A 26,229-nucleotide genomic window follows, 5' to 3' on the forward strand; every position below is an offset into this window, starting at 1 on the left:
TTCTTAATAGTGCCGTATTGCTTTCATCAGAAGGTGATGTTAATATGCATGTTTGAGTCTCAGATTAAATAGAGGAGTAATGCTGGGTAAGATATACATTGAATTTTATTGTATCGACAATCACCTATATTTTTATACCTTGTGAGCACTTAGTATTCTACCGAAGATTCATGTTGGGGATCCTAGTTTATCATCATCATATTTTATTTTATTATTTTTAAAGTTATTACATCGACAACTATCCTCACAATTTATCTCATTTATATTCAGTTATTGCTAGACAAAAAACACCAATCCCTTGTACGCTTGCATATTATTACTGTGACGTTAAACAACCAATCACTAGGCTAGCTAGATTAAACTACAATGATCTGGAAAACATAGAAATCATTAAAAATGGGACAAAAATCACTTGCTTGCTAGCTAGAGAAGTGACTGAAACATTCAAGCCCTAACCATGGCTTCTTCCTTACTAAATTCGATGGTGATGAAGAGAAAATGGTGATATGTTTATGTTATTCATTATTTTACTTAAGTTATTTACTAATTTACTATATTAACCTTAAATATTATCATTAAAACACTTGATAAAATGTCCATAAATGTCCACTCAACTCAATAATGGTCCAATTTCTACATAAGGACTCCTACTTTAAAGTTTATAGCTATTTAATACCTTTAGCTAATAGAACTGAACTTTTACACTTTACGCGATTTAGTCCTTTTATCAGATTAAGCATGTAAACGGTAAAATTTCTTAACAAAATTTTTATACAATATTACTATCATGTTGTAGATAATAAAATAATAATAAAATAAATTTTTTAACTTCAAATTTGTGGTCCCAAAACCACTATTTTGATTTCACTTAAAACGGGCTATTACAACTCTCCCCCTAAAGGGATTTTCATCCCCAAAAACTTACCATAAAAGAGGTTTGCATGTTGCTTTCTCATAGCTTTCTCAAGTTCCCAGGTGGCTTCTTCTATACCGTGTCATTTCCAGAGAACTTTTACGAAAGCTATGTTTTTCTTTCTTAATTCTTTCACCGCTCATGCCAAAATTTTAATCGGTTCTTCACTGTACGACATATCAGGATGAATTTTTACATCCGTTGGGGAGATAACATGTGAAGGGTGAGATTGGTATCATCGTAACATAGACATTTGAAAGACATTCCAAATCTTCTCTAGTTTTGACGGTAAATGTAACACCCCTTACCCGAGACCGTTACCGAAGTCGAGCATGAGGCATTACTTGACTTAACTTAAAAGTTCGGGGCATAAAATATTATTGTTGAAATTAATTTTACTATTCACAACAAAGCTGTCCACCTGCGCAACAGTTACTAAATCAATTATAACTCGAGCTACGAAACTCAAAATTTAGATCCGTAAATTTTCCCTAAAACTAGAATCATATATCTTTTTTCCCATAAATGTCTCAGAATTTTTTGTTTAGGCAATTAGTACAGTTTATTAGTTAAATTCTCCCATATTTCACTGATCGACTGTCCTAACATCTCGTCACTAAAATTTAATTATCTCATTGTAAAGACTTCATATGGTGTTTCCATCTATTTCTACAGAAAATAAACTCAATAAGGAATCTATACATATAAATTATAACTCATAACTATTTTTTTTACAATTTTTAAAGATTTTCCAAAGTCTGGACAAGGGATTCCGAAAACCACTTTGACGTTGTCTAACTAAAATATAAATATCTCAGAATACATAGTTTTTTTGTCTACACCGTTACTTTTCTATGAAAATAAACTCAATAAGCTTTAATTCTATATCTCATACATCCTCTAATTCATATTCTACTATCCTTGGTGATTTTTCAAAATCACGTTACTTCTACTGTCTCAAAACTAATCCATTACAAATTTTTACTTTTTCATGATTTCTATGCATAATTTATCACCTAGACATTTATAACAACAAACACCTTCATACTTAGCCATTTTAATAACTATTCATCATCAAGTATTTACATATCATCTTTTGGTCATAATTTAAAAATATACAATCGAAATGACCAAGTTCCTATACATGCCATAGCTCAAAACATTTATCGTCTTAAAATACCGAGTTGTGGTGGTTGATAGTGTGAATGCTCTTCGACGTCTTCAAGATCCCGACTATGCTTGATAATACTATATGAAAGAAAAAGAAATAAAAGAAGTAAGCATAAAGCTTAGTAAGTTTACAAGTAAATAAATAACAACATTTAACACAAATAATGATATGCAAGTATCATGTTCTTAAGTTTCCTCTTTACTTACTCTCATTTACTTGTTTATTTATTTACCTATTTAGATAGCTTAAGATTACAACTTACTCTTATCTTGCTGAAATATCGGTTCTCACTGAGATCATAACATATTCTTAACTCTTATAACTCACCTGAAGTTGCTAATTATACTTTTACTTGAACTTCCATAGAACATAATCTTTTTTCTAGCCCATTAAGCTACATTGGAATAATAAGGATACTTGGGTCTCTTTTTTGATAATAACATGCCAAAGCCATGTCCCAGACATGGTCTTACATGGGATGTTTTCTGTACTGCCAATGTCATATCCCAGATATGGTCTTACATGGGAGTTCTCATATCGGTGCCTATGCCATGTCCCAGACATGGTCTTACAGGGGACCTCTCATCTCGGTGCCAATGCCATATCCCAGACATGGTCTTACATGGGACCTCTTATCTCGGTGCCAATGCTATGTCCCAGAAATGGTCTTACATGGGACCTCTTTACCCAAATGTCATGACATTTGTATCCGATACATTCTTTATGTTTCAACGGGACTTTTTAACACTGAATCATTGTCATCTCGAACTTGAGTCAACATTAAATAAATTCATGAATTAAATATATAATTGCTGGAAAATAACATCATTAATAATAATTATTAAAATATTGCATTTATTTACCGTAAAATTACCTCAGTACAAAATATAGCTAAATCCACCTATTTAGTCTTCAACCTTATTCTTTCTTTTGTCTAACCTCGGATTCTATTCTTCTTGGTCTATAATAGAAAATTTAATTTATTTAATACTCACATTCATCAAAACAGTCCTCGACTCTAAGTTTGGAAAAATTATGATTTTTCCCATAAACTTTTACATAATTACACTTTTACCCCAAAGCTCAGAAATTAAACTTCATCTCTTATTCTTATGTTTTATAACATGCTGAACATTTTTCCCTTCTATGGCAACATCAAATTCTTACTCTAACACTTACTTATGAACATTAGGTATTTTTGCCGATTATGTCAATATACTCGTTTTCACTTAAAATCGACTAGCAAAAGTTGTTTAACATAATTTCTAGCTTCATATTCTACTATAAAACATCAAAATAAACATATTTCACCTATGGGTATTTTTCCAAATATGAACCCTAGGTTAAATTATTGCTAAAATAAGCTAAATTAAGCTACCAGGATTCCAAAAACGTAAAGAACATTAAAAATAGGACTTGAAATCACTTACTACGAGCTTGATAAAGTGAAGAAACCCTAGCTATGGCTTCTTTCAAATTTCAGCAGCAAGCAAAGATGATGAATACAATTTTTACATCTTTTTCCCTTTTAATTCTATTTATTTACTAAATGACTAAAATGCCCTTACTAAAAAAATCCATAACAATTAAATACCTTTAACATATAAAACTCAATTTTTGCACTTTTTACAATTTATTCCTTTTGACTAAATTGAGTGCCCAAACGTCAAAAATTTTCAACGAAATTTTCGCGAAATCTTTCCGTGAAATTGTAAACCATAAAAATATAGTAAAAATAATTTTTTCCTCATCAGATTTGTGGTCCCGAAACCACTGTTCCGACTAGGCCGTAAATCAGGATGTTACAGTAAAGCTAATCGATACACAACAAGCCTGATTCTTTTAATAATCTCATACGACCCGATAAATTGTGGACTTAGATTTCCTTTGCGACCAAACTGAAGAACTTTCTTCCAGGGCAATACTTTCAAGAATACTTTGTCGCCAACTTGAAATTTTATGTCTTGACGTTTAAGATCCGCTTATAATTTCTGGTGATCTGAAGTTGCTTTCAAACTATCTCGGATCACTTTCACTTTTTCTTTAGTCTCACCAATTAAATCAATCCCGTGTATCTTTTTCTCACTAAGCTCGATCCAATATAACGAAGTTCTTCATTTACAACCATACATAGCCGCATATGGTGCCATATTTATGCTTGACTAAAAATTATTTTTGTACACAAATTCAACCAATGGTAAATATTTCTCCCAATTAACTTCAAACTCTAATACACAGAAACGAAGCATATCTTCAAGAATTTGGATTACTCGCTCGGATTAACCATCGGTCTAAAGATGAAATGCAGTGCTAAAATGTAACCGCGTACCAAGAGCTTCCTATCACTTTCTCTAAAATCGTGATGTAAACCAGGTATCACTATCCAAAATAATGGAGACTGTCACTCCGTGTAACCTAACAATCTTAAAAACATAGAACTCAGCTAATCTATCAAGGGAGAAATCTGTATGTATCAGAATAAAATGTCTAGACTTCGTCAAACGATCAATGATAACCCAAATGACATCTTTTTTTCTTGGAGATACGGGTAAACTCAATACAAAATCCATAGCAACTCGATCCCATTACCACTCCAATATCATCACTGGCTGTAACAATCTAGAAGGTACTTGATGTTCAGCTTTAACTTGCTAACATACTAGGCATTTAGACACAAAATCAGAAATCTTGCATTTCATTCCCAGCCACCAGTACATCTATTTTAAATCACTGCATCTTATTACTTCCCCGATGAATAGACAAGCTACCACTATGAGCTTTGTGTAAAATTTTCTGAATAAGCTCTGGATTTTTCGGTACATAAACTCTACCTCTGAAAAATAAACAATCATTGGATCTTATCTGAAATTCTTAATCAGAAGTCAACTCACACTGTGGCCGTTTAGCTATCAAAACATTATCACATTTTTTAGCTTCAGAAATCTGCCGTAAAAACAACGGTCTAGTTTTCAACTCAGCTAAGATCGAACCATCATCAGATAATGTTAGTCGCGTGTTCATCACTCACAAAGAAAATAAAGACTTCTTACTTAGAGCGTCAGCAGTTACATTCGCTTTTCCTAGGTGATAATCAATGGTCAACTCATAATCTTTTAACAGTTCGAGTCATCTATGCTACCTTAGGTTCAAATCTTTCTGCGACATTAGATACTTCAAAATCTTGTCATCGGTAAATATATGACATTTTTCGTTGAGCAAATGATATCTGTAACTACCCGTTTTTAGTGATATCAGAACAGTGGTTTCAGGACAACAAATCTGAGGTCAAGAAATTTATTTTATTATTATTTTATTACCTAAAAAATTTATTTTATTATTATTTTATTGCCTAAGTATGATAGAAATACTGTATAAAAATTTCATTAATAAATTTTACCATTTACATATTCTATTTGATAAAAAGGACTAAATCACGTAAAGTGTAAAACTTGAGTTCTAATAGCTAAGGGTATTAAATGGCTATGGAACTTTAAAGTAGAGGTACTTATTTGATATTTAGCCCATTAATGAGATAGTGGAGGATGTTGGCTTGGCATTTCGTGTAAATATGAATGGTTTTTAATGGTAAAATAGTAAATAGTAAATAAAACCAAATTTGCTACCATCTTTATCCATCCTTTTCAACCGAATATTGAAGGAAGAGAGCCATTTTTTTATACTAGGGTTCAACTACTTTGAAGCTCAATTGGTGAGTGCTTTTTGTCCCATTTTTAATGAATTTTATGTTTCCGGGATCGTTGTAGCTTATTCTAGCTAGCCTGGGGACATATTTGCAAAACTATTAAACTATTAGGGTTTTTCCATTGATGAGCATGCTTGAGTTTTGATGTTTGATGATAGAAAAATGAATGGTTGTTGTTGGATAAACAACTTTTGTTAAGGAATTTTTAGTGAAATTGTCAAATAGGGATTAAATAGAAAAATAGAAAATATTGTATGGTAAAATTATGAATTTGTGAAATATATGGGTTGCTATTAGTAGTTATAAACGTTGGCTAGGCTTGGGTAAGGAATAAATTGCATGAATTTCATTTTTTGAGCCTTGGGACTAAATTTAAAGAAATTAAAAGTATAAGGGCAAAATGGTAATTTTTCCAAAAATGTGTGTTGGATTAAATTAAATATGAGTTATATTGAATTGAGTTAAATTCATTCGTATAGATCCGGTTAGGCCTTGTACAGAGTTAGATCGAGGCAAACAGAAAATCTCGGATTAGTCGCTCCATATCTACGAACACTCGTCGAGGTAAGTTCGTGAAATTAAATTATGTAATTATATACTTTAATTGAGTTATATGTATATAATTTTCATTGTTGTTATATATGAATATCGACCGTATTTCTAACGACATACGAGGATTATTGAGCCCCGTTTGAACCTCAGAATTCATAGGATACAAATGACATGTCATTAGGGTTACCTATTTTAGCTCGTATGAGCTTATCGATCGTATGAGCTTACTGTTATTCAACTCAGAGGATCTTACTGTTATTTAGTTCGAAGGAGCTTATCGTTTACAGCTTATAAGAGCATACCGATTTAGAGCTCGTGTGAGCATACATGTATAGGACTTGACGGATTATAGTTCAGTACACCTCGTGTGTACTACCCGCATATCCAAAAATATTATAAATGGTTCAACAAGCACAGTTATGTTAAGATATTATATGAGTTAGATATGAACTATTATAGGTATTTACATGAAAGTGATGTTACATTATATATTGATATATGAAATGAACAATTAATGTATATGAAATGTGGTTACTTGTTGAATTCATCCATGTATATTGGATTATATATGTGATTTACATGGCTAATATGTTGGTGAACATGTGTTTAGGCTTTTGGCCAAATTGGTTGGGTTATGCTATGTTTACTTGCCTAAATTGTGGTTAAATGGTAAGTTAAATTCTATGTTATACAAACTTACTAAGCTTAAATGCTTACTCAATGTTATTTTTTTGTGTTTTATAGTTATTTGGAAGCTCGTTCAGGTTAGAAGCTTGTCGGAGCTATATCACACTATCCATAGGCTCTTTTCATACTTTTAGTTGGTTACATTTTGGATATAATGGCGTGTATAGGTTATTTGGGCTAATATTATCCATATGTTTGGTTGTTAGAAATGGTCACTTGATGTGGTTGAGTTTTGGTATCTTAATGAGATAATGGCTTATTTTAGTATTTATATAAGTTACCTTATATGATAGATGAATGTCTTAGTTTGTGATGGAATAATGAAAAGTGAATCAGTAGTATAATTGGTACCAAATGGTATATTTTTTATGGTAACTGAATTGGCATGAAATGATACAAAATTGCATAGTATATTATTCGCTTATTTGATTTAATGGTGTTCATGATTATACATGTTTGCATATTGTCATTTGAGGTTCCTAAGGGCATATTGGTTGTATGTGAATATACTACATGTTTAATCCTTGATTACAACTTGTGTATGTGTGCATTTTTAGGTGTAAGTAAATGCAAATTTGGGTGAGAAAAATGGCTTGTAAAATGGCCTATTTCGTCTACATGGGCAGATACATGGGCATGTGTCTCAGCCGTGTGTGACACACGGCCATGTAACACATGGCCAACTGACACAGTCGTGTGTCCCCTGTAGCTTTCAAAGGGTTGCAAGTTAGGTTGTTACATGGTGTAGCACATGGCCTGCCACACGGGCGTGTGAGGTTACTTCGAAGGGTACACAGCCTAGCACAGGGGCGTGTGGCTTGGCCGCGTGACCCAGTCAATGAGTTACACAGGCACAAACACGGGCTGGGACACGGGCATGTCTCTTGGGCGTGTGAGTCACATGGCTTGGCCACACAGCCGTGTGACCTTTGTAACTTTAAAAATTATAAATGTTTCTAAAATATTGTTTGAGTTTCTGATTTGGTCCCAATGTGTTTCTAATGCGTATTTTGGGCCTCGAGGGCTCGTATAAGGGACAATATGGATGAATTTGATTACTTTTGACATGAATACTATACGATATGAAATGTTCATATTTTCTGTCTGTTTCATTTGTAAACTCTGGTAATTCTTCGTAACCCTATTCTAGTGACAGATTTGGGTTAGGGGTGTTACATTTATTGGTATCAGAGCTACGATTTAGTCGATTCTTAGATTAAACGTATTGTGTACAATTCTAGCTATACATGCCATTATATAACTTGTGATAGTGTGATATTTCCTGACTGTTTAAAACATGTTTTGATATAGCAATGACATCCAATCGAGAAGATTCCGATGAAGTAGAGAGTAACGCTCAAGCCTCCCTTTACAAAGTAGCTTCAAGTGGTACGAGGCCCGTATCTGACAGCTGAGGAGGAGAGGCTAATTTCTAGTTGATGAGTGAGTGGTTCACCGAGTTTGTATGAACGAACCCTGTTTCTCAACAACCTCCACTCCCTCTTGTTCCTCAATCGGTTCTCATTATTCCTCAAAGTTTGGAACCTATCTGAGTTAGTAAGCCTCCTGTTGATAAGATCTGTAAGTACGGGTTAAAGAATTCTGAGCTACTACTGAAGATGATCCTGAGAGAGCTAAATTTTGGTTAGAGAATACCATCAGGGTTTATGACGAGTTATCCCGTTCACTGACTGAATGTGTGAAGTGTGCAGTATCTCTACTAAAAGATTTAGCTTACCAGTGGTGGAATACGTTGATTTCTATTGTGTCGAGAGATTGGGTCACTTGGGAATTCTTTCAAACCGAGTTCCTAAAGAAATATATTAGTCATAGGTTTCTTGATAAAAAACGTAAAGAATTTCTAGAGCGTAAACAGGGCCGTATGAAAATGTCTGAATACGAATAGGAATTTGTTTGATTGAGTAAATATGCTCGAGAGTGCATTTCAACCGAGACTACAATGTGTAAACGGTTTGAAGATGGATTAAACGAAGATATAAAGCTATTAGTCGGGATCTTTGAGTTGAAAGAGTTTGTTGTACTAGTTGATCAGGTAAATAAAGCTGAAGAGCTGAGCAAAGAGAAAAGACATGTTGAATTTGAAGCTAGAGATTCAAGAAATAGATTGACAGGAAAGTCGCATCAGTCGTATTGAAAAAATCTAAAGAACATCACTATCGTTCTGCTACTTCTATGGGATAGTCTAGTAGAGATAGAGGTACCCGATGCTCAAGTCCTAAACCCTAGGCTACATCTGTAGTGAGTTGGGTAGTGTTAGAAACACCAGACCTGAGTGCAAGCACTGTAACTGGCCACATTATGGTGAGTGTCGAATGAAGAGCGGAGTGTCTTACAGATGTGGTTCTTTTGACTACTATCTTAGAGATTGCTCAGAGTAACCTAAGAAAGAGAAAGCTCAAACTGTGACGCCGAGCAATACAGTTACGAGAGATAGACCACCTCGTAATACATGAAATATGAGTAGTAGCCGTGGTGCAATGAAAAACTCTGCTGAGAGATCTGAGGCATGAGCACTAGCTAGGTCTTATGCTATTCGCGTACGCGAGGATGCTTCTGCGACAGATGTTATTACTAGTACTTTCTCTCTTTATGATACTAATGTGACTGCTTTGATAGCTCTCAGATCGACTCATTCATATGTTTGCACGAATCCAGTGTCTAGTAAAAAAATTACCTATTGAGTCCACTGAATTCATGGTTAAAGTATCGAACCCCCTAGGCCAGTATGTGTTAGCTGATAAAGTTTGCAAGAACTGTCCATTGATGACTCGGGGTTAAATTTTTTGGCTGATTTGATGCTATTACCGTTCGATGGATTTGATGTGATTTTTAACATAGATTGGCTAACTTTGAATGATGCTGTGATAAATTATAGACGAAAGCTTATCGTATTAAAATGTCGAAGTGGTGAGATGCTTTGTATTGAATCAGATAATTCGAGCGGGTTGCTTGTTGTGATATCAGCTACGTCAGCACAGAAATATGTTAGAAAATGTTTTAATGCTTACCTTGATTATGTATTGGATATTAAAGTGTCTGAGTCGAAGCTTGAATCAGTACCAGTGGTTTGTGAGTATCCCTATGTGTTTCCAAAGGAGTTACCTAGATTACTCCCGGTTAGAGAGGTTGAGTTTGCTATAGAACTTGTACCGAGAACATCACTGATATTGATAGCACCTTACAAAATGGCTCCTATTGAATTAAAAGAGTTGAAAGCACAGCTGCAAGAGTTGACAGATAGAGGTTTTGCTCGACCTAGTTTTTCACCTTGGGGTGTATCGGTTCTGTTTGATAAGAAAACAAACAGATCAATGAGATTATGCATTGACTACCGTCAACTCAACAAATTTACAATCAAGAATAAATATCCACTGCCTCATATAGACGATCTATTCGATCAGTTGAAAGGTGCCACAGTGTTCTCGAAGATTGATCTTCGTTCTGGCTATTATCAGCTACGACTAAAAGATTCGGATGTGCCGAAAACTACATTTGGAACTAGGTACAGACACTATGAATTTCTTGTGATTTCATTTCATTTAACTAACGCACTTCCTGTATTTATGAATTTGATGAACAAAATCTTCAGATCGTATTTAGATAGATTTGTTGTGGTATTTATTAATGATATTATGATATATTCCTGAGACGAGACTGAACAAGCCGAACATTTGAGATTTTTTTTGCAAACTTTGCGAGATAAATAATTGTTTGCTAAATTTAGCAAATGTGAGTTTTGCCTCTGAGAAATTGGTTTTCTGGGACACATAGTATCGACTGAAGGCATCAGATTGAATCGAATAAAATTTCAGCGGTTGTTGACTAAAAACCACCAAGAAACGTATTTAAATTCAGAAGTTTTCTGGGATTAGCTGGTTATTACCGGTGATTTGTAAAAGGGTCATCGATGATAGCTACACTGATGACATGGTAATTACAGAAAGATGTGAAGTTTGAATCTGATAAATGTCAGCAAAATTTTAGCCAGTTGAAAGCACTATTGACCGAAGCACCAGTTCTGGTTCAGCCTGAATCGAGTAAAGAATTTGTGATTTTCAGTGATGCGTCATTTAACGGTTTAGGCTGTCTGTTGATGCATGAAAGAATAGTAATAGCTTATGCCTCCGGACAGTTACAGCAGCATGAGAAAAACTAGCTGACACATGACTTAGAGTTGGCGGCTATTGTGTTTGTGTTGAAAATTTGTCGACACCATTTGTTCAGTGAAAAATGTCACATATTTACCGATCACAAGAGTTTAAAATATTTGATGTCGTAGAAAGATTTAAACCTGAGATAGCGTAGATGGCTCGAACTGTTGAATGATTATGAGTTAGTTATTGATTATCATTCGGGAAAAGCAAACATAGTTGCGGATGCTCTCAGTAGAAAGTCTTTGTTTGCTTTACGAGTGATGAATACCCTACTGTCTTTGTCAGATGATGGCTCAATCTTAGCTGAGTTAAAAGCTAAACCAATATTTCTACAGCAGATATGCTAAGCTCAGAAATGTGATAATGAGTTGCGAGCTAAATGAGTACAGTGTGAGTCGACGTTTGATTCAGTTTGTTGGATAAGGCTTGATGATTGTTTGTTATTCAAAGATAAAGTTTGTGTATCGAAGAATCCAGAGCTTATACCGAAAATCTTATACGAAGCTCATAGTTGTAGCTTGTTTGTTCATCCGGGGAGTAATAAAATGTACAATGATTTGAGACAAGTGTTTTGGGGTCGGGAATGAAACTTGAGATTTATGATTTTGTATCTAGATGTTTGATATGTCAGCAAGTTAAAACTGAACATCAGGTACCTTCAGGACTATTACAACCAATTATACTACTGGAGTGGAAATGGGATAGAGTTATTATGGATTTTGTATCAGGGTTTCCCTATCTCTAAGAAAGAATGATGCTATCTAGGTTATTGTTGATCGTTTGACGAAGTCTACACATTTTATTTTGGTATGTACAAATTTGTCACTTGACAGATTTGTTGAGTTATCTATTTCTGATATTATTAGATAACACGAGGTGCTTGTATCCATTATTTCGGACAGAGATCCGCAGTTTATATCCCGATTTTGGAGAAAGTTACAGGAAGCTCTAAGTACGCGGTTGCATTTTAGCACTGCATTTCACCCTCAAACCGATGGTTAGTTCTAGCAAATAACTCAGATTCTTGAAGATATGCTTCGATGTTCCATACTAGAGTTTGAAGGCAACTGGGAGAAATATTTGTCGTTGGTCGAGTTTGTGTATAATAATATTTTTCAGTCGAGCATAAAGATGGCATAGTATGAAGCTCTATATGGTCGTAAATGCTGAACTCCATTATATTAGACTGAGCTCAGTGAGAAAAAGATACACTGGGTTGATTTGATTCGCAAGACTGAGGAGAAACTGGTAGTGATCCGAGATAGTTTAAAAGCAACTTTAGATCATCCAAAATCGTATGCAAATCTTAAACACAAACATATAGAGTTCCAAGTCATTAACAAATTATATTTGAAAGTTTCACCCTAGAAGAAAATTCTTCGATTTGGTCACAAAGGGAAGTTGAGTCCGCGATTTATTGGGCCTTATGAGATTACTGAGAGAATCGGACCTATTGCGTACCGATTAACTTTCCCATCAGAACTTCAAAGAATCCACAATGTCTTTCACGTGTGTATGTTATGATGGTATCGATCTGACCCTTCACATGTTATCTCTCTGACGGATGTCGAGATTTAGCCTGGTATGACATACAGTGAATAATTGATCAGAGTTCTGGCACGAGAGGTGAAAGAGTTGAGAAATAAAAACATAGCTTTTTGTAAAAGTTTTCTAGCAACTACACTGAATAGAAGAAGCTACTTGGGAACCCGAGGAATCTATGAGAAAGTAATACCTGAACCTCTTTTCTGGTAAGATTTTCGGGGACGAAAATCTCTTTAGGGGGAGAGTTGTAACAGCCCGTTTTCAGTGAAATTGAAACAGTGGTTTCCGGACCCAAGTCAGTGAGTTACATGGGCATAGACATGGGCTGGGACACGGCCGTGTGTCCCTATTTTGAATGAGCAGACGGTTTAAGACACGGGCGTTTCTCTTGGCCCTGCGACCCCTGTAGCTTTTAAATTTTTAAATGTTTCGAAAATACTTTTTGAGTTTTCGATGAGGTCCCGATTTTTTTCTAATGCGTATTTTGGGCCTCGAGGGCTCGTATAAGGGACAATATGTATGAATTTGATTGGTTTTGACATGAATACTATATGATATGAAATGTTCATATTTTCTATCTATTTGATTTGTAAACTTCAGTAATTTTCGATAACCCTGTTCCAGCGACGAATTCGAGTTAGGGGTGTTACACTATCGCCAAATTTTTAATGCAAACACGATAGCTGCCAACTCTAGGTCATATGTTGGAGAATTCTTGTCGTGCGGCTTTAACTGTCTGGAAGCATAAGTGATTACTTTGCCTTTCTGGATCAAAACACAACCTCAACCATTTAAAGATGCATCGCTGAAAATTACAAATTCTTTACCCGATTCATGTTGAACCAAAACTGGTACCTCAGTCAACAGTGCTTTCAACTGATTGAAACTTTGCTGTCATATTGACAGTTATCATTTGCATACTTGAACTATAATACATCATTCATAATAAAGATATTCACATACATGTCAAACTAAACCATTATCTTATCAAAATGCCAAAACTGAATCGAGTAAAATGGTCATATTCACAACAAAACATATAGGTCAACATTAGCCAAAATACCTATACATGCCATTATAACAAAAAATTAACAACTGAAAATACCAAAATAGCCGATGGATAGTGTGATATAGCTCTGACAAGCTTCCAACCCAAACGAGCTTCCAAGTCACTAATAAAACACAGAAAATAACACAGTGTAAGCATTTCAACTTAGTAAGTTCGTATAACATAGAATATAACTTACCATTTAGTCACATATTAGGTAAGTAAACAAAGCATATCCCAACACAAATTAGCCAAATACCTAAGCACATATTCACCAACCATGTTAGCCATGTAATCACATATATATGTCAATAATCATGGATGAACCCAACAATTTATCAAGTTCCTAATACATGTATCATCAATTCCATATATCTATACATCATGTAACATCATTTTTATGTATTTCATGTGTATACTTGTAATAGTTCGTATTGAACTCATATTGTTTCGTAATAGAACATTGCCCGTTGAATCGTTTAGAATACTGTTGGGTACACGGGATAGCTCAAACATAGTGTGCTACCTTATATAACTGTAATTCATAAATTCATGTACATGTATGCTCATACGAGCTGCAAATCGGTATTCTCATTTGAGCTGTAGATTGGTATGCTCTCACGAGCTATAAATTGGTATGCTCTCACTAGTTGTGCAGTATCCACAACACATGCAAGACCTCAGCAAAATTGGGTAACCCTAATGACATTCATTTGTATCCTACGGATTCTTATGGTTCAAACGGGGCTCTGTAATCATCGTACGTCATTGGATATGCAATTGGTAATTATGTAGGACAATTCGTAACATTATATATTTCAATTAAAAACATATGGACACAATTTAATTACACAAACTTACCTCGACGAGTATATGTAGATACAGAGGCAATTAATCTGTGACTTTCTCTTTGCCTCGATCTAACTCCGTATGAGGTCTAACTGGATCTATACGGATAAATTTAACATATAATTTATCCCTAGCCAAGCCTAGCCAATTATTACACAAACTTATAGCAGCCCACATATTCCAAAAATTCACAAATTATACAATGAATTTATCACATTTTCCAATTTAACCCCTAATTAACAATTTCATCAAAAATCTATTTACAAAAGTTGTTTATCTAACAACAACCATCCATTTCCATCGTCAAACATCAAAACTCATATGTATTTAATAATGGTAAAACCTTAATAGTTTAACAATTTCACAAATTAGTTCCCGAGCTAGCTAGATTAAGCTATAACAATCCTGAAAACGTATAAATCATTAAAAACGAGACAAAATCACTTACATGCTAGCTAGAGAAGTGACCGAAACATTCAAGTCCTAAACATGGCTTCTTCCTTGCTAAATTCAGTGGTGATGAAGAGAAAATGATGATATTTTTATGTTATTCATTATTTTACTTAAGTTATTTACTAATTTACTATATTAACCTTAAATATTATCATTAAAACACTTGATAAAATGTCCATAAATGTCCACTCAACTCAATAATGGTCCAATTTCCACACAAGGAATCCCACTTTAAAGTCTATATGTAACGCCTCGAATTTTAAGCCTAGAAGAAATAGGTTTTGAACAAGGGAAGAGTTAGGAGACTGCACATAATATTTAGTTGTGCAAGGAAGTGACACAAATTGCTTGTTTGCTTTAACGGCTAAGTGATTTGGGTGTGTATGGGAGTGTTTGAGAAGCCTGGGTTTAAGTCTTGGCTTTTGCAGAATTTTTAGTTTTGCTCTTAAATGAATTTGGACACTGGCATATAGGCCAAATAAGTAATAGTGTTTGTTTTATATCACAAAAAGAGCTTGTGGTCAAGTGGCAAGGTGGCGTGTTGTGTAACTGTAAGGTCTGAGGTTCAAGTCCTGGGGTGTGCAATGAAGTATTTATTTTGCTGCTTGAGCTGGGTACGTGGTGGAGTTGGACTGAAACACAGCTAAGGGGAGTTTGAATGGAGTTTGAACTGGTCATAGAAAGAATTGTGGAGGGATATTTGGAGAGATTTGAGGAGAGAATATTGGTATTCGGGGAGGTTGTTGTTGTGGAAAGCTATATATCATCTCATTTGTTCCTTCTTCTGAATGAGGGGAGATCGTGAGGCTTTCAAGGTATTCGTCGCTTTCTCCAACCTGCATTGCTTCCATTCCTAACTGGTGGTGGTCGAGGTTTATTGGCACATTGCCTAGGAACCAAAGGTGCGATGATCATTGATTTGCGGAATAAAAGTGTTCGGATCGAAGGGAATCTGTAAATCGCATCAGGTGTGTAAACTTCCTACTGTAACTGTAGAACGGCAAAAGCCGAAAAGCTGAAATATGGTGTTTGAGACCACACGAGCGTGCGATCGCTCGTATGGAAACCCGAACCTGCGAATCATGGGCGATAAACTGTGGAGGCCCCCATGAGCATTTTCATGAGCTTAGGCCATAATGAGCCACGTTGGGCCGTGTGGGCTCAATGGGCTTGTGGGCCCCACACGAATGAAACCTATTATTTGTGGCAAATACTGGACTAGGCTATGTAGATCTCATAGTCGTGGTGAAATATGGGCTAAATGGGCCACACGAGAGTGCAGGCCCACTTGGGCCTAGTAATGGGCCTTGAGTCACTCGAGGCAACTACGGACCTTTGGAGACGTCAATATCTGGACCGAAATACACTAGAAGGGTAAAATGACTGAAGTACCATCGAAGGGTAAAATGATCGAAATGCCCTTATAGGGTAAAATGACTGTGATGCCCCTGTTGGGTAAAATAACCGTAATGCCCCTGTAAGGTAAAATGATCGTAATGCCCGTGTAGGGTAAAATGACCATAATGCCCCTGTAGGGTAAAATGATCGTAATGCCCTTGTAGGGTAAAATGACCGTAATTCCCTTGTAGGGTAAAATGTCCGTAATGCCCTTGTAGGGTAAAATGACTTTAATGCTCCTGTAGGGTAAAATGATCGTAATGCCTGTAACACCCCGAACCCGAGACCGACACCGGAGTCGGACACGAGATGTTAACAAACTTTGAAAAATTTTTCCAGACACTGCCCAGTCTGAGTATTAGTCGCTTCAAAAATCATATCTTGAGTTTCACAACTCGAAAATCAGTTTTGTGATTTTTCCCTGAAACTAGACTCATGTTCCCACCTATGTATTTTTTTCTAGAATTTTTGGTCGGGCCAATTAGTACAGTTTATTAGTCAAAGTCTCCCATGTTACAGGGGTCGACTACACTGACCTTTTCCCATTATGACTTGGATATCTCTCTGCACAGAGCTTCAATACTGATGCCATTTGTTTCTATGGAAACTATACTCAGAGAGGAATCCATACATATATGGTATGACCCCTAATTATCTCTGGTCAATTTATAGTGAATTTCCAAAGTCGGAACAGGGAATCCAGAAACTGTTCTGGCCCTGTTCCACAAGAACCCGAATATCTCTTACTGTACTGTTCATATGATTGTTTCGTTACTTTCATATGAAAGTAGATTCATCAAGGTTCGGTTACATAATTTATTCGCTATTTAATTCCACTCCTACGAATTCTTGTGAGTTTTCCAATCCACACCACTGCTGCTGTCAGCCTCTGTTTTCAAAGTAAACCTTACCTATTTTCGGGGTTTCATGGACCAACTAGGGCCTTGTCATACATATGCCCACATATGATCATACTTAGCCATTCCAATGGCTGATCATTTGCTCAACACTTCCATTCCAACTATAGTTACATCATGAAACCATCTATACATTCATAAACACGAATGGTCTAATGCCATACTCCACTTCTACAAGCCATTTTCGCATGGCTGTACACTTATACATTTCATAAAGTACTCGAAAACAACAATGGGTAGTCCTATACATGCCATATCAAAATTCAACCAAAATAGTACCCAAAAGAGCCTTTGATAGTGTGGGCGACTTCGACTTCAAGATCCCGAGTCCGATAGCTGGAGAACCAAAAATCTATAAAACAGAGGAGCAGTGTAACGAGTAAGCAATTTATGCTTAGTAAGTTTTGAGCAAGGAATTCCAGCATAAACAAAGAATAACACACATTTAGCTAAACGGAATATTTCACAATACGCAATTTACCAATATCAAACTTGCTTCACAACATTAACAACCCTTATGTACATACACAATAGACTAACTTAGCCGAAGGCCGGTAGCTCGTTTATCAACTGAGAGAACATTTATTTGTAAGGGCTCGATTAAATTCAACACATACGTAACATATCCCCATATTGGGATGTTTTTCGAGTATTCGCTGGAATTTTACAGCAAGCTCATTCATCACCAAATCACATACCTTCGGGATTTAACCGGATATAGCTCCTCGTTCAAATGCCTTCGGGACATAGCCCGGTTTTAGTAACTCACACAATGCCTTCGGGACTTAACCCGGATCCAATAACTCGCACGAATGCCTTCGGGACTTAACCCGGATCTAATAACTCGCACGAATGCCTTCGGGACTTAACCCGGATTTAGTATCTCGCACAAAGGCCTTCGGGGCTTAACCCGGAATTTATATCTCGCACGAATGCCTTTGGATCTTAGTCCGGATATATTCACTTAGCACAAAGCCTTCGGGACTTAGCCCGGACAGCATTCAATTAATCATGCACCTCTAACAATAATTCATGGCACATTCGTATTTCTTTTTCATTAGCAAAACTCAAACACAAGGCACACACCATCCTTGCACATTCGGCTCAATAGCCACTCATAGAGCATGATTTTAATTTGCTTAAAACATGATTTAATCACATCGTAATTTAAGCTCTCTTACTCAAGAACTTACCTCGGGTGTTGTCGAACGATTCCGCTAGCTATTCAACCACTTTTTCCTTCCCTTTATCGGATTTATTTCCCCTTTGCTCTTGAGCTTAATTAAACAAATAAATTGATTTCATCATTTAGGCATCAAAAAGATGAACACAAGGCACTTAGCCCATATTTATACATTAGACATTAAAGTCTCATACATGCAAAAAAATCATGCATCAACACAACATATTAGCTAATTTCTTTCCCCTTGGCCGAATATGCATGTCTATTTTTGGGGCCGATTTCAACACTTAATACACACATATACACACTAGTAAAGCATCCTCCCCCTTTTCATCAATTTAACACATGCATTGCTCATTAGCATGCAAAGTTACATTCGGCCTTAGCACACATCTTGCTAGCCGATTCTTCTCCATTTAGCAACCAATGCACATATGTGCTCACACAAAAATGCTAAAAAGGAGGTTCAAGAATCATCAAGCCATCATCACATGCATCATTAACAAGCTTCATATTTTGCATGCAATGGCATTAACACAACCTCCACCTAGGCCGAATCTTAACTCATCCTCAATGCCTCATCACCACAACATCAAACACCAACCAAGAATGATGCATCCATGGTCAAGTGCCATTTCCATCACATAGCAAGATTTAGACCATGGGCTAGGTAGAACTCAAGCTAACAACTAAAACATGCATGCATCTCATGGAACATCATCAAACATACCTTAGCCTAGCTGCATGCATGGCCGAATCTCTTCACCTTTCTTCTTCTTTCCTCCTTAAAATTTTTGGCCAAGGATGAACCAAAGGATGAGAATTTTTTTTCTTTGTTTTTCTTTCTAATTTAGGCTAAATGAAGGTGAGAAAGGATGAACACAAAATTTTCTCCTTCCTTCTCTTTAGCTCACGGCAATGGGAGGGCAACCACACATTTTTTTTTCTTTTGTTTTCCATTTCTTTATTACCCATACTCCTTATTTTATTCTTCCATTAACAAAACATGTTTCATGACATGTTTTGCCCATCATTCCTTGTCATGGCCGGCCACTACTCATTAGGGGGGGAAATTTGACATGCAAGTCCCCCCTTTGTCCACATGCACTAATAGGTCCTCACACATTGACCTATCACATTTTAGAATTTTCTCACATAAGTCCTATTAACTAAATTCACATGAAATCAACCAAATTGAAGCTTGAAATTTTCACACATTCATAATTACATATTCTAGACAATAAGTATCACATTCAAACATTTTGGTGACTCGGTTTTGCGGTCCCGAAACCACTTCCCGACTAGGGTCAACTTTGGGCTGTCACAACTCTCCCCCACTTAAGAAATTTTCGTCCCCGAAAATCTTACCGGTAATAGGTTTGGGTATCGTTCTTTCATCGAGCTCTCGGTCTCCCAAGTAGCTTCCTCGATCCCGTGTTTGAGCCATAACACCTTTACTAGCGGAACTCTTTTGTTTCGCAACTCCTTCACTTCACGAGCTAGGATACGCATCGGTTCTTCTTCATAGCTCATGTCGACTTGAATTTCAACCTCTGATGGGCTAATTATATGTGATGGATCAGATCGATAGCGTCGAAGCATCGAAACATGAAAGACATCATGAATCTTTTCAAGCTCCGGGGGCAAAATCAATCTATACGCAACCGGACCAACTTGTTCGGAGATTTCGTACGGCCCAATGAATCTTGGGCTCAACTTGCCCTTACGGCCGAACCTGAGTATCTTTTTCCAAGGTGAAACCTTAAGGAACACTTTGTCTCCCACCTGATACTCGATGTCTTTTCGTTTCAAATCTGCGTACGACTTCTGACGATCCGTGGCTATCTTCAGACTTTCACGGATTACCTTTACTTTCTGTTCAGCATCTTTAATCAAATCAACTCCGAAAATTTTACTTTCACCGAGCTCGGTCCAAAACAATGGTGTACGGCATTTACGACCGTACAAAGCCTCGTAAGGTGCCATCTTAATACTTGATTGAAAACTATTGTTGTAAGCGAATTCAATCAAAGGTAAATACCGTTCCCATGAACTACTGAACTCGAGGATGCAACAACTCAACATATCCTCAAGTATCTGAATTATCCGCTCGGATTGACCATCGGTTTGGGGGTGAAAAGCAGTGCTAAAATGCAGCTTGGTACCCAGAGCTTCTTGCAATTTCTTCCAAAATCGTGAGGTGAATCTCGGATCTCTATCCGACACGATAGAAACAGGTACCCCGTGTAATCTCACAATTTGATAAACGTACAATTCAGCTAGTTTATCCAATGAAAAATCCGTACGTACGGGGATGAAATGAGCCGACTTAGTCAGTCTATCAACAACAACCCATATCGCATCCTTCTTACTTGCTGACAAGGGCAGTCCAGACACAAAGTCCATTGTGACTCGATCCCATTTCCACTCGGGTATCATGATCGGCTGGAGTAATCCTGAAGGCACTTGATGTTCTGCTTTCACTTGTTGACATATTAAACATCTCGAAACAAAGTCGGAGATGTCCCGTTTCATACCATGCCACCAAAATTGACGTTTCAAATCGTTGTACATTTTCGTACTCCCCGGGTGAATTGACATTCGGCTACAATGGGCTTCGTTCAGAATCATCGAAATGAGTTCCGAATTCCTTGGAACACACAAACGATTTCTGAACCTCAAACAATCATCATCATCAATTTGAAACTCCGATTCCTCGTTCGGAAAACACTTAGCCCGTTTTGCAACCAATTCATCATCGACTTTCTGAGCTTCACGAATTTGGTGAGTCAATAATGGTTTAGCTTTTAATTCAGCTACTAACACATTGTCTGGTAGAACAGACAAATGCACGTTCATCGCTCGTAAAGCAAACAATGACTTCCGGCTTAAGGCGTCCGCAACCACGTTAGCCTTTCCCGGGTGGTAATCAAAGACAAGCTCGTAATCTTTCAACAACTCAAGCCAACGTCTTTGTCGCAGATTCAAGTCTCGTTGAGTCATCAAATATTTGAGACTTTTGTGATTCGAAAATACATGGCACTTCTCACCAAACAGATAATGTCGCCATATTTTTAAAGCAAACACGATGGCAGCTAGTTCGAGATCATGGGTCGGATAATTCCTCTCGTGTGGCTTCAATTGTCTCGACGCATAGGCCACGACTCGACCGTCTTGCATCAATACGCAACCCAACCCAAGTAGGGATGCGTCACTATAAATGACAAACTCTTTACCCGATTCGGGTTGCACCAAAATTGGAGTTTTAGTCAAATGAGTTTTCAGTTGGTCGAAACTTTTCTGACATTTCTCCGTCCACTCGAACTTAACATCCTTTTGAAGTAGCTTCATCATTGGCGTGGCTATCATCGAGAAACCTTTCACAAATCGTCGGTAATAACCGGCGAGCCCCAAAAAGCTCTGAACCTCAGTAATATTTCTCGGAGGTTTCCAGTCAAGTATGGCTGAAATTTTGTTCGGGTCAACTCGAATACCCGACGCGGATACCACATGACCCAAGAAGCTAACCTCTCTTAACCAGAACTCACACTTACTGAACTTAGCATATAACTGCTTTTCCCGCAAAATTTGCTGCACTAGCCTCAGATGCTCAGCATGTTCGGTCTCATCTCTTGAATAAACCAAAATGTCATCAATGAACACAACTACGAACCGATCCAAATATGGTCTGAAGATCCGATTCATCAAATCCATAAATACCGCAGGGGCATTAGTGAGCCCAAACGGCATCACTAAGAATTCATAGTGACCATATCTCATTCTGAAGGCAGTTTTTGGTATGTCCAATTCTCGAATTCGCAACTGATAATAGCCCGATCTCAAATCTATTTTTGAGAACACTGTGGCTCCCTTCAGTTGGTCGAACAAATCATCGATGCGCGGCAACGGATATTTATTCATTATCGTCACTTTATTCAGTTGACGATAGTCGATACACAACCTCATGGTTCCGTCCTTCTTCTTCACGAACAATACTGGTGCACCCCAAGGTGAGAAGCTTGGTCGAGCAAAACCTCTATCCGTCAATTCTTGCAACTGAGCTTTTAACTCTTTTAACTCGGTTGGTGCCATACGATATGGGGCTATCGAAATCGGCGTAGTCCTAGGTGCAAGCTCAATACTAAACTCTATCTCCCGAACAGGTGGTAAACCCGGCAATTCTTCCGGAAAAACATCCGGGTATTCACAAACCACCGGCACAGATTCGGGTTTCTTTTCTAATTCTTTGTCATCAAGTACATACGCAAGATATGCTTCGCACCCTCTTCTTACATATTTCTGTGCCAACATTGCTGATATTACAGCTGGCATCCCCTCCAAGTCCGCAGATTCAACTCGGATTACTTCGTTATTTGCGCACCTCAAATCAATAGTCTTGCTCTTGCAATTCACAACCGCATCATCTCGAAATCTCTTCGATGCTTGTTGAAGAGACCTTCCCGAGGATCTTTTACGAAACTCTCCAGTTCCCTCATCAACTCTTTGCTTTTCATTTCTAAGCTCTTCGGCTTTACAAGCTCGTTCAACAAGTACCACAAACTCTCATATTTCAAGAACGCTAACGAACATTTTTATATCTTCATTCAGCCCATCCTCGAAGCGTTTACACATAATAGCTTCGGACGAAACACATTCCCGAGCGTATTTGCTAAGTCTAACAAATTTTCGCTCGTAATCAGTAACCGACATGGAGCCTTGCTTAAGCTCAAGAAATTCCTTCCGTTTTTGATCAACAAATCTCTGACTGATATACTTTTTCCGAAACTCAGTTTGGAAAAAAACTCCCAAGTTACTTGCTCTCGGGGCACAACAGAAGTCAGAGTACTCCACCAATAGTAGGCAGAATCACGTAGCAAGGAGATAGCACACTTTAGGCATTCATCAGGTGTACAAGATAGCTCATCGAGTACCCGGGTAGTGTTGTCCAGCCAAAATTCAGCTTGCTCGGCATCATCGCTATCCATAGCCTTAAATTCAGTAGCCCCATGTTTTCGGATTCTGTCAACTGGGGGCTTATTTGACCTTATTTGGTCCGTTACCGGTGGTATTGTAGGTGCGGGGGTAGTATTTGTCGGGAATGGAGGTTGTGGAACAGCCATATTAGTTCGAATGTATTGGTTGAACCAATCATTCATCACGCTATAGAATGCTTGTCTAGGTTCATCATTCGGATTACTAGCATTAGGTTGAGAGTCTGCCGGCACTGTCCCTTGTGCGGGAGCAGGCGCTACACTCTCAAGATCATCAGCTACCTCTCGGTCACGATCGGGATCCATTACCATAAACACATTTACAATTGTCAGAAATCACCACACTATCAAGTAATCACATAAAATGGCATGTATAGCTAGACCCAACACATTACGGTAGTCCTAGAATCGACTAAACCGTAGCTCTGATACCAATTAAATGTAACACCCCGAACCCGAGACCGACACCGGAGTCGGACACGAGATGTTAACAAACTTTGAAAAATTTTTCCAGACACTGCCCAGTCTGAGTATTAGTCGCTTCAAAAATCATATCTTGAGTTTCACAACTCGAAAATCAGTTTTGTGATTTTTCCCTGAAACTAGACTCATGTCCCCACCTATGTATTTTTTCTAGAATTTTTGGTCGGGCCAATTAGTACAGTTTATTAGTCAAAGTCTCCCATGTTACAGGGGTCGACTACACTGACCTTTTCCCATTATGACTTGGATATCTCTCTGCACAGAGCTTCAATACTGATGCCGTTTGTTTCTATGGAAACTAGACTCAGAGAGGAATTCATACATATATGGTATGACCCCTAATTATCTCTGGTCAATTTATAGTGAATTTCCAAAGTCGGAAAAGGGAATCCAGAAACTGTTCTGGCCCTGTTCCACAAGAACCCGAATATCTCTTACTGTACTGTTCATATGATTGTTTCGTTACTTTCATATGAAAGTAGATTCATCAAGGTTCGATTACATAATCCACTCCTACGAATTCTTGTGATTTTTGCAATCCACACCACTGCTGCTGTCAGCCTCTGTTTTCAAAGTAAACCTTACCTATTTTCGGGGTTTCATGGACCAACTAGGGCCTTGTCATACATATGCCCACATATGATCATACTTAGCCATTCCAATGGCTGATCATTTGCTCAACACTTCCATTCCAACTATAGTTACATCATGAAACCATCTATACATTCATAAACACAAATGGTCTAATGCCATACTCCACTTCTACAAGCCATTTTCGCATGGCTGTACACTTATACATTTCATAAAGTACTCGAAAACAACAATGGGTAGTCCTATACATGCCATATCAAAATTCAACCAAAATAGTACCCAAAAGAGCCTTTGATAGTGTGGGCGACTTCGACTTCAAGATCCCGAGTCCGATAGCTGGAGAACCAAAAATCTATAAAACAGAGGAGCAGTGTAACGAGTAAGCAATTTATGCTTAGTAAGTTTTGAGCAAGGAATTCCAGCATAAACAAAGAATAACACACATTTAGCTAAACGGAATATTTCACAATACGCAATTTACCAATATCAAACTTGCTTCACAACATTAACAACCCTTATGTACATACACAATAGACTAACTTAGCCGAAGGCTGGTAGCTCGTTTATCAACTGAGCGAACATTTATTTGTAAGGGCTCGATTAAATTCAACACATACGTAACATATCCCCATATTGGGATGTTTTTCGAGTATTCGCTGGAATTTTACAGCAAGCTCATTCATCACCAAATCACATACCTTCGGGATTTAACCGGATATAGCTCCTCGTTCAAATGCCTTCGGGACATAGCCCAGTTTTAGTAACTCACACAATGCCTTCGGGACTTAACCCGGATCTAATAACTCGCACGAATGCCTTCGGGACTTAACCCGGATCTAATAACTCGCACGAATGCCTTCGGGACTTAACCCGGATTTAGTATCTCGCACAAAGGCCTTCAGGGCTTAACCCGGAATTTATATCTCGCACGAATGCCTTCGGATCTTAGTCCGGATATATTCACTTAGCACAAAGCCTTCGGGACTTAGCCCGGACAGTATTCAATTAATCATGCACCTCTAACAATAATTCATGGCACATTCGTATTTCTTTTTCATTGGCAAAACTCAAACACAAGGCACACACCATCCTTGCACATTCGGCTCAATAGCCACTCATAGAGCATGATTTTAATTTGCTTAAAACATGATTTAATCACATCGTAATTTAAGCTCTCTTACTCAAGAACTTACCTCGGGTGTTGTCGAACGATTCCGCTAGCTATTCAACCACTTTTTCCTTCCCTTTATCGGATTTATTTCCCCTTTGCTCTTGAGCTTAATTAAACAAATAAATTGATTTCATCATTTAGGCATCAAAAAGATGAACACAAGGCACTTAGCCCATATTTATACATTAGACATTAAAGTCTCATACATGCAAAAAAATCATGCATCAACACAACATATTAGCTAATTTCTTTCCCCTTGGCCGAATATGCATGTCTATTTTTGGGGCCGATTTCAACACTTAATACACACATATACACACTAGTAAAGCATCCTCCCCCTTTTCATCAATTTAACACATGCATTGCTCATTAGCATGCAAAGTTACATTCGGCCTTAGC

Source organism: Gossypium hirsutum, chromosome D09 (assembly GCF_007990345.1).
Source record: "Gossypium hirsutum isolate 1008001.06 chromosome D09, Gossypium_hirsutum_v2.1, whole genome shotgun sequence".
Lineage (NCBI taxonomy): Eukaryota > Viridiplantae > Streptophyta > Magnoliopsida > Malvales > Malvaceae > Gossypium > Gossypium hirsutum.